Consider the following 447-nt stretch of genomic DNA (forward strand, 5'->3'; position numbering starts at 1 on the left):
TCCTGCTGTGCCTTTGTGTAGGATGCAGAGTTACAGTGTCTGCAATAGCACAGGGAAAAGGGAAGGAGGACAGAGCTGTTAAGAAGCTCTTTACATATTTGCATGTCTTTGTGTCTCTTTAAAAAGCTATGCCAGCACACAGGAGGATTTATCTTGCTGTATTTCCAGTACCTATGGGACATCCACCCCTCACCCTCCAAGGGCTGCAGAGCAGGCACTGGGAATACAGCAACAGAAACTTCTCCAGCACAGCTAGGAGAGGAATTCCTCCCTCTACTTCAATACAAACCAAAAAAACCTTTTGCTAAAAGTCATATTTTTGCTTTGTAACATTATAATGGGCTAATAAAACTGTCATTATTAGCTCTAATACTAAGAATTCTTGATTGAGGTGCCAGGCAGTTCCATGACAACACACAGAAAGAAATAGCATTAATAATATTCCTG

General features: G+C 41.4%; 1 protein-coding gene across 1 annotated transcript in view; it reads right to left on the reverse strand.

Annotated features, from left to right (window-relative positions):
- DPYSL4 (dihydropyrimidinase like 4) overlaps positions 1-447 on the reverse strand; it is a 14213-nt gene that overhangs the window by 1974 nt on the left and 11792 nt on the right. The gene's annotated exons all lie outside the window — the stretch shown is intronic.

Source organism: Corvus brachyrhynchos, unplaced genomic scaffold (assembly GCF_000691975.1).
Source record: "Corvus brachyrhynchos isolate BGI_N302 unplaced genomic scaffold, ASM69197v1 scaffold514, whole genome shotgun sequence".
NCBI classification, from domain to species: Eukaryota; Metazoa; Chordata; class Aves; order Passeriformes; family Corvidae; genus Corvus; species Corvus brachyrhynchos.